The 11,490-nt window shown below is 35.7% G+C and overlaps 1 protein-coding gene across 5 annotated transcripts in view; it reads left to right on the top strand.

The window, feature by feature from the left end:
* The window catches only part of RALYL (RALY RNA binding protein like), a 350,333-nt gene that overhangs the window by 97,111 nt on the left and 241,732 nt on the right, over window positions 1–11,490 (top strand). The window contains exon 3 of one of the 5 annotated variants that reach the window (XM_026049673.1): window positions 6,920–6,974. The exons of the other annotated variants lie outside the window; for them this stretch is intronic. The gene's annotated coding sequence lies outside the window, so the exon portion shown is untranslated. The remainder of the gene's footprint in view (window positions 1–6,919; window positions 6,975–11,490) is intronic. 5 annotated transcript variants of the gene reach the window in all.

Here is an 11,490-nt window from a genome sequence, read left to right on the forward strand (position 1 = left end):
TGTTTGTTTGAGAAGCACCTGGGAGCTATGAGACCAAAAAGGGGTATCCTGTGCTTTTCATATGGATATGTCCTATGGTTTGTACAAAAAAGAAATGTAAGAAAATTTATAGCTTATCACTTTCTTTTGGGTAGCAATCCACAAATGCAAGAGAAGTTCTTATTCCAATCCTTTGAGCCTTTCCTGCTGTGATGTTTCTCACTCTGCTGCAGAATTTCCCATTCTAGTCTTTTTTTTTTTTTTTTTCCTCTTTTTTTCTGTCACTTTCTGCCCTGGTGTTCCCAGTCAAAAAGTGGAAGACTTTGGGAAAATCTCCATTGGGAAGGAAGTGTTCTGGAAACAGCCTGCAGTTCGAAGATAGGGGTATATGTGTGTGTGTGCCATTTCTTGTATTTGTTTTGTAACTTAAATCTTAGCTGTCACCTTTAAAATATTCTTATCATTCCTGCAAGAGCTGACCTCCTGGTACGGTGGAAGATTAAACTCAGATTGACTATGATTTAGTAGATGCAGGACCTGGCCAGGAGCTAGTGTACCCTAACATCTAACTTCTTGTGGAGTTACACCTTTCTTAAGCGGAAGGCTTGAAAAAGCCCAAGAATCAAGTGTTTTTCCTGAGTAGTCTTGTGATTTTGGGAAAGATGATCTAACCGATGCTCAGAGAATTTGAAAACTAAATAGATTTTCTGCTTATCTGAGTGTATGATTTTTGTTTTGTATTTTTGATTGATGTTTTTTGAAAAGGGCATGTGGAATGGACAATATAGAGAACTTTGCAATCGACAGTCTTTTTAGCTGGACTTTGGAATATAAGACATGATTGTGCACAGTGGGATAGAAGGGGTTTTTGGGATGTAAGAGAATGAACTCTACGTAGATCAAGACTTCTCACTCTAAATCAAAAATCTTCTGCAGGTGATGAATTTCTCAGGTGAAAGAATTTCTTTTTGCAAATCCATTGGGTCTGTAAAAGAATTTTCCTGGGTACATTCTCCTAAAACTTCACAAGTCATACATTTTTCAGTGTTGTGTCCCCAGCCTTCCTCTACAAAAATAAGACTGCAAACAGCAGACTGCAGAAAAAAAATGTCACTTACAGCATCTATATTCTCATGTAGATCTTCTGAATGTTATGGGTAGCACAGAAACTGGGGAGCCCACTGTCCTCATTACTTCCTGGTGTTCTTACTGGAGACATAATAAGCTCTAACATGTTTAGGCCACTAGTCAGAGGACAAGCATCTTGAAAGCAATCAAATAAAACCTATATAAAAAAGTTTAGGAGAGAAATAGAGACAAAACTCTTCTTTAAATACATCTGTGAACTCATAATTTGAAACCATAGATAAAAGATTATTTGTTGTGCTTTTGATTTCCCTGTGCCACACCTAACAGTAGTTGTACTAAGTACTGTGGTAGTGTAGGAAAGGCTCTGAAAAACTCTGCTTTTGATAAGAAATGGCAAGAGATGTGCAGAAGGTCATATTCTGTTAAATGGAGTGCAGGGAGGAAGCGAATATGGAGCCTTTTTTTTTTTCTTTCTTTCTTTTTTTCTTTTTCAAAATCTGTTCTGCTCTTGGCTTGTGCCTATCAGGGAAGGCACAAGATGGCAGAAATAGGAATGGTCAAGCAACTGTCCTTTGCACAACCACAACTATAATGTTTTTGCTCTAATATTTTAGTTAATACAAATGTTTTATTTGGGAAACAACATGTTCTATATGAAAGCTAGTGAAGTGCATAGGAGGCTTTACACACATGATCTTTCCAGGTTGTCATTCTAACTTTTTCTCCTCTGCCCATTAAACTCCATGTTCTCCAAAACTGATGGATACAGTGTGAAAATCTAGCCTTTGAAAATACCAAACTCTCTAAAAATCAATGGATCACTGTCTAGGAAACCTCTTTTAAATTCTCATCTCACTATGGTGTTTTGAACATATCAAAGACCAAGTAGCACCCTCTAAGGAATCAGGGTGTACTTTAAACTTGAAAGGGGAAAAAAATCATTATGGGGTAAATGGGCTTTTTGGTATTCTGTTCCAAAACATAACTAAGCAGCAGGATCCATGAAATCAAAGGCTTTATTATTGAGTTCTTTATTCTTTTAATTTTTCTTGTGAGGCTAGATTCTAGTTTGTAATAGTATCATGTAAGGAATAAAACAACAATGATCTAATTTTTCCTTACCCAAATTAGTAATAAAATTTTTATAGCAAACACATTAAGTAAACATAAGATGTTAGTGATGTTTAGAAGCAAAATGCATCTTCAGAAAGCATTGTTTCTACGATTATAAAGACTTTCCATTTTGCAGTTTATCATATCAAAAGAGTTTGCAATTTGCCAAACCTTCTACATCATACATTGAGAGAAAATGAATTAATGAGGCAGATAACCCTGAAATGGATTGAATTGGCAACATTTGTAAGCTTAGATTTTAGTGATACTGAATTTAAGTTAGTGTATGAGTTGTGCATGATTTATTTTGCTCTTTAGTGAATAATAAAATCCAGGTAGGTAAAATCTACCTACAGTTTTATATTAGAAGAATTGTCAGTTCACTGTAATGCATCTCAAAATCAATGAGCTCCTATTGAACACTAGATACCAATATACAGCATTGGAAAGATGGATGAATCGTCTGGAACTGGAACTGCTGAGACAAAGCTTTCTTATATATACAAGCCTAAATCTTCTAACCCATACCATGTGCAGTGACTGTAATATTAAGCAGTGCATTTCATTGTGCTTCATATGCACAAGATGAAGTTGTATTTTTAAAAGCTTAGAAGTAAAATTTAGTGATATCATTTTGCATATTCTCTTTTCATATTTCTGAAGTAGTGTTGAACATTTTCCTGTGCCTATTAAATTTGAATGCAGAGATAAAATGTCAGTGTCTCTATTGGAAATTTCATAACAGCAGATTTGTGAACCCTGAACCCCAAATCTCTTGATCTCTCTTCTTTACTAATTCTATCAGATTGAAAGGAAATAAGTTTATATAGCTAATAAATTACTATATCTTACTTTGAAATACTCACCTATATGTAGAAATAGAAGATTTCCATCCTAAGGGTTTTATGGTACATAAGATACTGTACTGCTAGGGGAGGGGGATTTCTTCAGTGCTTTATGCTGAAGCACTTTCGTAAATAGATTACACTGTTATCTGCTTGAAACTAGTCTTTCTTTCTGAGATTATTTTATTTGGTAGTCTAATACCTTTCCAGTTGTTGATATTTGCTTTCCTTTATTGAATCTGGTAAAAGATTTTTAGTGTGCTTTCTTGATATTTCTGATCATTAAAATAGTCTGTGCCAGTGAAAGCTGGCATAAAATGAGTGCTGTCCTTCCTGTTCTTCATGTACTGCTGTGAGGCTCCACAGCAGCATTCCGTGGCATGCTTGAAGAATAGCTGCAATTGTAGAAGTGTGTGTGGTTGTGTTTGTGACAGTGGTTTGGGAAACCATTTCCATAAACATGGAGTAAAAAGGAGGTAAAGGCTGAGTCCTTGCTTTATTCACACTGATTCCAAGTTGATGGGCTGGGGCACACAAAAGGGTAATGAATATTCATGCTAGCTATGTAAAAGATATGTAATATACTTTTTCTATACTTTCTAGCACTTTTTTGGATAATTCAGGTTTTGAAATAAAACATCATAAAGGATATTTTCCAGTAGATAGTTAATGAAAGTTTTGAAATTTTCTTTAGTATAAATAGATTAAAAAAAAAAAAAAAGATAATGGTATGAATGCTGGTAGGAAAGACAAACAATTATTTTATTTTATTTTATTTTATTTTATTTTATTTTATTTTATTTTATTTTATTTTATTTTATTTTATTTTATTTTATTTTATTGTAGTTTCCCAGAAGAAAGAACAGTGAGGGTGGCACATGAGACTTGCCATATCAGAACCAGAATTCTTCTCATTTTTGTCACCGTTGTACCAGATACCTTGTACTTTCTCACTAGAGGGAAAAGACAGATTTCCTGTATGAAACATTAATTCTACCCAATGTCTCAAATAAGAAGAGACTTCCTCATATTCAGTTAAAATATATGTTACCTCATTAGACTTGTCTAAAAATATGTTTTTATTCACAAACTAATTTAAGAATGCTTTTTTTTCTCTATCCCTCCTTCCTCCCACTCCTCCCCACTGAAAATTGTCTTAAGATAATCACAGGTAGCTAGTACTACATTAAGAAATTTCACTGACTTTATCCAATTGGTTTGAAGTGAGGGATCAGATTGCCCATGGACTGATATTGTTAATCAGCAACCAAGAACAGTGAGTGAAATTATGTTATTTATTATTATCAGCAAAGCAAAAGAACTTTAAGATATTAATTTCCTTAAGTTTTCAAAAATTAGTGCTATTATTATATCCATTTTTAATCCTAAACCTCTCTCCCCCTTGATTTTTTTTCTGTTAATTGTTCAAATTAACAAAATACAGAATGATAAGCAGATGATAAGTTAAAAAGTCAGCTGCTATTTGATGGTGCTGTCTTGCTACTGATACTCAGAAAAATCAACTAAGCGTTTTGGTAAAGTCTATAGTATTTGCTGAAAGAGAAATACATAATCTCCATTCTTATAGTAAAATCACTGAGTGTAATATGTAACAAATAATTTTGCATGGCCTTTGAGAGCAGAAGTAGCCTTGTTAAGYAGCCGCCACCACAACCCCCATCGGGAGTTCAGTGTGTTTTCTTGACTTTCATACGTTATTCTAATTGAATTGCAGCTCACTATAGCTATTTTAAGGATCAATACTCCTTCAGGAGAGAGGAAGAATAAGAATCAATTTGAACACTCCAGATCCTTCGTCAGGTGTTGCTTCAAGTCTCACCCCTTTCTCTGTAGCAATGTCTGAGATTCTGCTAGCAGCATTAGTCACTGACAACAAGACACCTGAACTGTGTTTCTTTTCCTGTTCATTGGGATCTTTCATTGTTATGGAGACTGATATTCTTTCTTACAAGGTTAGAAAAGATCCATAATAGCTTTTATACCATTATATTTGGAACTCTAGACTTCATTAAAGCACTCCTCAGCTCTTTCACTTCCAGCTTCCTTGCAGCTTATGAATTATTCAGGGTGGATTTCACTTGAGGTAAATAGTTTGATTTGAAGGTTTTTGTATCTGGATTTAGATGCAACAAGAAGTGTTAAATGTTCAGAATTTTAAGTGAACAGAATCGCAGAGGCTCAGCTATTAAGATGGAAGACATTTGCTGTTAGTGCTCTGGGGCTGCCATTGAGATCTCGGCACAGGGCTATTTGTCATTCTGAAGTAGGGAGGCATTATGATGCCTGGAGTATAAATCAGCCTTTACATGGTGTTGAGTCCTGAAGCACTTTGAACACTCTAATCCACTTCTGAGTTAACAGAATATTTTTGCATTTACAAGCTTTAAAGTTTCCTTTTTATTTAACCCTGTCATCATATCATTAATCATCATTATTTTCTACAATTTTGTGTACTTCACTAAGTACAATTCATAATGTTTTGCTGCAAAGTTGTGGTGATATAACTGATACGAGCTTTAGTTTCCTTAATTTATAAGATGCACATTTTCAGCACAGCTAGTAAAATTTCCTCATATAAAGAGTAAAGCTGGCTTTTCCAGCTTTGCAGCCTGAGTAGACCAGCACTATTAGGCTGTTGTGCCAATGAATCAYGTCTGTGCTTTGTCTGCTATATCCAGCTCAATGTAGTATCATCCTTAGTGTTACCTCCYGGACAAAGTTGAAATGGAAGAGCAGTAATTTCCACATTGCTATTTTTAACCTGTGTCTGTGGTCCAGGAGCCAATATTAGCTCATCACAGCAAAGCAAACTCTTTTAAATGTTGATTACCTTCTAACATTTGGGCAGTTAGCCCATATACAGTTTCAGAAACTGTGTGCACTGTAGAATGTCAGAACAGAAACTAAGGTTCACTGGCTGACTAAATGCTTTAGCTCTCACAAAACATTTTATTTATTTCATGATCCTGTGTATAGTATTATATAGACTTCAGTGAGATGGTACAGTTACGTAGTCAGTTGAACTTGTTTTTTTTTAATGGATTGAGAGTTGTTAACATTAATTAAATCCATTCAAACCACCTATTTTCTTGCCAGGCAGCGCACACTGCATGAACTGTCTGCATGATTTCAATTGCAAATATGCAGTGATGAAGTCAGTGTTAGTAAGCAGCCAGTTACTCCCAGCAAACTGGCAGTAACCCCGGTTCAGCTGGAGTATATTTGTACAAACCTACTTTTTTTATACTAAAATCCCACACTGGTGCAGTGTTTTCTGCCAGGCCAATTATCTTGGATGAAGGGAGAGTAGCTGGAAGTAGTAACATTACAGATGGCCATTTCTRGACTTTTTAGAAACTCAACATTTGACACTAGATATTTTAGAACAGCACGGGTTATGCTTTGTGTTTTTATCCTGTGGGATGGAGATATAAACTCCTGGAAAGGGTGGAAATCCTTGACAAAAGTAATGTCAGATGATTTTTTTTTTTTTTTTTTTTTTGCATCTTGACCTTCTTTCAGTGGAASATGAGTGTTCCAGACATAATCAATCTAAATGACTGTAGCCAAATGCTAACTCACTATCTCTGTTGCTAAAATGCTTCTTTTCATATACAGGCACTTAAATTTGTTGTTTTCACTGAAGAGCTCACTCCTCGGTGAGGAAATGCGATAGTTCAGCTGCAGAGTGATTGCTTGTACTAGCAGTGCCACATTGAAGCTTTACGACCTCTCATTAATCTGTACTTTGTTAAGGTCCTGCAGTGGTAGGATTAATGACAGTCTGTTGTAAATTATTCAAATCCCTACCTATTCACTGACTAGCTCTTTTGAGAAACATGCAAGTGATATCGGATCTCTCTGTTTTACAGGATAACTACAGTAGTCCAGAGTAAGAAACTTGATCACCTGTATTGTGGGTCACATGTGAGTCTGCGTAACAGTAGATTTTTTTTTCTCTGCATGTGGTTCTATTTATACATAATATTCTAGACATACAAGTGTTCTTTCCTATTCCCCATCATTTTCATTTTATCTTTTGGGCCCCACAGTCACTATTCTATGTGCCTGGAACAGAGTAACTAGATTAGCTGGATGATACTAACTTTACCTGGTCTACAGGGGTTTCTGTCTGTTTAAGTTTCCCTTCTGCCATGCATCCTCATCAAATCCTATTATTTTCCCTTTAACTCTTTTCTGTCAACCTGCATTCTTCTGAGCTTTGTCTCTTCAGCCAGATTTCACCTCATGCAGTACATGCAATTCTTGTTTACCAGTATTACCTCTCTTCTGAGGATTATAAACCCTGCTCCTGGTGAAGAAAGGTTTGCGTATTTCATGGCTAGCACAATATTTCTCTGCAAGAAAAGAAAAATTAGCATGTTCTTCTTTCACATTTTAAGATTTCTTCAGAAATTCATGGMCTTCCATGTCAAAAGGACCATTAGTCCCTCTGCTTCCTGATAACAGATCATAAAATACCTTCTTCTGCAGGAAACAATATGTCTAGGAATGGAGAGTTTTCCACATGCTCCCTGATTAAAGAGTTGCCAAGTGTTCGGAGTGTATCTCCTTCTAGAGATGCTTGAGCTGTTTCTCTAAAACATTTATATATAAAAGTCTCTTTATATAAATTATATATAATACTAATTTAAAATAGTACTCTCCCAAATATTGCTTCATACATCATAACCATATCACTTCAGAAACCTTTGTCAGGTGGAAAAGAAAATTCTTACAAATGACAAGGTAACTCTAATCCCCTTGCAAATGTTTCTGGCTTTTAGGTAAAAGTAGTAGCTGAATACAACATGGACAGTTAACTATATTATATACCAAATCATCTTAACTGATCTTTTTTTTTCTGGCTATCTCAGGATTGTGTTTGACACTCTTGCACTAGCTTTATGTTAAGAATTGGTTTAGTACATGGAAGCTTAATTAAAGCTAATGAAAAATGTTAGCAAAGTAACTTTCAGCAGTGGAGTGCATGGTTAAGCAAAGTGAATTAAAACACTTTAATAGATTTTAAGTAGTATTTTCTTCTCAGCATAATACCATACATAAGCGCTGTTGATAATTTCTGCTGGGAGTAGTGCCTTATTGTGCCTAGTGATTTGTAGATAGCCCTAATGCTGCAGTACTGTGCTGTGTCTAACAGCACACTGTAGGACAGGACATTTTTCTCATGGACTTTACCTGCCTGGTCATCACTTGCTGGGCATCTAGGGACAAGGCTTCATTACACATTAGAGACTCAGCTGAGCTTGAGTATCACAGAATCACAGAATGCGTAAGGTTGGAAGGGACCATCGAGTCCAAACCCACCTGCTCCAGTAGGGACACCCAGAGCACGGGGCACAGGGCAGCATCCAGGCAGGTTTRGAAGACCTCCAGAGAAGGAGACTCCACAACCTCCCTGGGCAGCCTGTGCCAGGGCTCTGTCCCCTTCACAATGAAGAAGTTCTTCCTCATATAGAGATGGAACTTCCTGTGTATACCATCAGTATACCAGTTATGTGCTGCCTAGGTTGGCCCTCTGCAGATCTCAAAGTGTAGCTACCTCTTTTTCCATTGTTAAATGGCAGGGTGATAGAAAGATCTAATAGAGAGGTCTATAAACCTTGGCTCTAATCCTTTTCTCTCCTTCCCTCAGTCTCTAAATTATCAGCAATGAAAAGAGAAACTTGCTGTTTATTATTGACTGATCTTTGTTGTTACTGGGAACAGTGACCAAAAATTTTCATTTTGCTGCCACAAAACAATGCTTAGAATTAACTGTTTATGCATAGAGATTTTGCCAAAAGACTTGATACAACAGTGCACTTGGAAAGCTTAACATCCTATTACCCACAAGAATATTTCTCTGTGCTGAGCTCATATTTCTTAAATTAGATTAGCCCATTTTTACAATAGAGAAGTAGATTTTTTATTATTTAAATTTGTATGTGAAGGCTTTGTTTAAATCTTTTRTATCAGTTTTCCTTTAAAACTACTACAAAATTGTAATGACTATTCATTTTGATTTGCTGAAAAGAAAAAGAAAAGGCTATCCTTTCTTTGATAAAGGCTTCAGAAAAATCTGACTCACTAAATGCCTTTTGAAACTGAACTGATATATTTTTTCCAATAATAAAAATTGATTGGTATAATGAAAGGATGTTTTATGTTTCATATACAGCACAGCAGGCCCTTGGCTTCACTGAGACATTCAGGCCAGATCTGCTCTGACCCATTTGAGACAATGAAATGAGTTGTGTTGTCCATAGAATAGAACACAAAACTTGGGAAGAAAGTAGCTTACAGTTATTCCTCTTTTATTTTTTATTAATACATAGATCAAATTAGGTGTCATGCTGTCCCCTTTCCCTCCCCTTTCAATGTCTGTGTGTATTTGTATATTTTTAAAATTTTTCATCAGTCTAGTTTCTGTTTAGGTGGGGAACTGTGGCTGTAATTGTATGGTCATCTTGATCTTGCGAAAATTAAAATAATCCTTCATCCTATTTCTCACAAGAATAATATAGTACTCTAGGGAAGAAAGCCTGAAAGTATCTTTTTTTTCTGTGAGTGTGTGTGTGGTTTTACTTTATTTATTTATTTTTTGTTGGAGGTTTCTATCTGCTTTCTCAGAAGCCAAATAAAGATGCTGTCATATTACTTAGAATGCAGCAAGAAAGGAAGAAGCCATTACATAAGATGTTGCTGTCTGCTTATTGAAACAGAAGAAATCAGATGTGTTTTTTACTGATTAGTATCAACTAATATAAGTTTATACAATAGATGCCTTCATTACTGACTACTTGCATTATCTGCAAATATCTGCTGCTGAAGTTTAAGATTGTTCTTTTTTTATTTAGACACTCATTTATAAAGCCTTCTTTATCTTCTGTTACTGAAACATTTAAATCTAAGAACTTGTAGTCCCATATGTTGTAGCAGAGTTTAAATGTTATTTTTCCCAGTTTTTTGAAATGCATGGTTAACAAAAGCTTCATATTGTTATAGTGTTAGCTTTTGCCTTGTGCCCCCATGGGCACAACAGAATATGTTAATTCAGTTTCTATCCCAAGTAATGGGAGTTACTCTCCTTGCATAACTACTAATGTACCTCTCATTTTCTCTGATAATGAAATACCTCTTTAAACTCCATATAGCTTAAGGGAGATGCCTATTGCCCAGTGCTGTTGACCACAAAGGAGTACCTGACCGTTTTCTTGCTTATTACTCTATACTGCTTTTTTTTTTTCCTCATCTAGTTTATTGCTAAAAATCATTTTCTACTCATTTTGTGTTAGATTGGATAGAGAACAGGAAGGAATTCTGTACTAATGAAATCCCCTGCTGTTGTTGTAGGAAACAGCTCATATAGCAGTCTGAGTTATCTAACCAAGCTGGTGAAATCACTACACTTTTTTTTTCACTATTTTGATTTATTCAGGATCCCAGCCATGCACATTACTGTACATTCTTTGCCTACGTATATTCCTTAGGAGTCATTTCTGATTGTAACTGATTTCTGTCTTCAGAGAAGAAAGGATGTTTGTGTGACTTAAAGAAGGTTTCTCAGTGCCTTCCTACACGTATAGGCATCCCTTAGAGGAGCCTGCCTTTTACTTGATGATTTATCCACCCTGTCCATTGTGACTGGCTGGACATGTGCCCCATTACCCTTTCTAGGGGATGGAGCAGGGCTGATGATCTCCAGAGGTCCATGCAGAGTTGTTTCTTTTTCATGCTGGCCACAAAAAATGGAAAGCTCCTTTAAATAGGGCTGGCAGAAGTCCATGCTGTCCCTCACTGTGGGAGCAATTAAGTAATATAGATAACCACACTCACAGAAATGAGGTATAGGTACCATTACATGCCCCTGCAACATTTGTTTAATTGCTGAAGCACTTGTTTATGCACCGCTTTGCTGGAAGAAAATGCATTAAACTGTAAAAYAATGATCTGTAAGGTGTAAAGCCTACAACCTTGAGAGTATCTTTACAAGGTTCAGATCACAAGAATTTAAGAAACTTTCTCATATATCAGTGCCTGAGCCCTACGCTTCATCTTTCAGTTAGCTGTAAGGCAGTTTAATGGACTGTCAGTATAGAGAGTATTTACATATTTTTATCAGACAATAACTGTTTTTTATGTTTTCTGTCTTTTTGAATTAAACCATATCACATTGTGCATAAGAAACTACAGCATCATGTTAACGGCCATTGTTATGTGACCTCAAAAGATTTCATTTAATCCCCTGTGGTTGTTCAGTAGAACAATGAAATTAATGAATCCTGTTCAAACCAGTGGCAGTTTTGTTTTTCAGCTGCCAGAAAGATCAACAGAAAAATTATAGTAGATGTGTGTATGTACGACTGTATAATGCAAGGAAAATCAAACCAATAGAAATAGTGCATGTTAATGATTGTCAAACCAAAAAAAAAAAAAAAAA

This window comes from Nothoprocta perdicaria, unplaced genomic scaffold, assembly GCF_003342845.1.
Source record: "Nothoprocta perdicaria isolate Ctin4 unplaced genomic scaffold, notPer1 scaffold_60, whole genome shotgun sequence".
Classification (NCBI taxonomy): Eukaryota; Metazoa; Chordata; class Aves; order Tinamiformes; family Tinamidae; genus Nothoprocta; species Nothoprocta perdicaria.